The sequence below is a fragment of the Trachymyrmex cornetzi genome, unplaced genomic scaffold (genome assembly GCF_001594075.2).
Source record: "Trachymyrmex cornetzi isolate Tcor2-1 unplaced genomic scaffold, Tcor1.1 scaffold3005, whole genome shotgun sequence".
In the NCBI taxonomy this organism is placed as follows: Eukaryota; Metazoa; Arthropoda; class Insecta; order Hymenoptera; family Formicidae; genus Trachymyrmex; species Trachymyrmex cornetzi.
In genome coordinates this window covers 4,711-5,124 of record NW_017297698.1, presented here as the reverse complement: position 1 = coordinate 5,124, position 414 = coordinate 4,711, and positions in this window count along the sequence as shown.

The following is a 414-nucleotide window of genomic DNA, read 5'->3' as shown; positions in this document are numbered from 1 at the left end:
GCATTACAACGTAACGAACATCGACGATGTGTGGGAGGCAGATTTGATCGAACTCCGAAATCTAAAAAGTTACAACGACGGTTATTCCTATCTGTTAGTGATTATAGATGTACTAAGTAAATACGTATGGGTAGAACCGTTACGCGACAAAACGAGTAACTGCGCGATAAAAGCTTTTCAACGCGTACTAGCGAAAAGCGAAGGACGAGTACCCGTATATCTGCAAACGGACAAGGGTAAAGAATTTGTCGCGCAATCAATGCAGAAATTTCTTAAAGAAAACAACATTCGTTTTCGAGTAACGCGTAATCCAGACGTCAAAGCCGCCATCGTCGAGCGCTTCAACAGAACACTGAAGGAACAAATGTGGCGTTATTTTACGCATAAAAATACGCGACGCTACATCGATGTTCT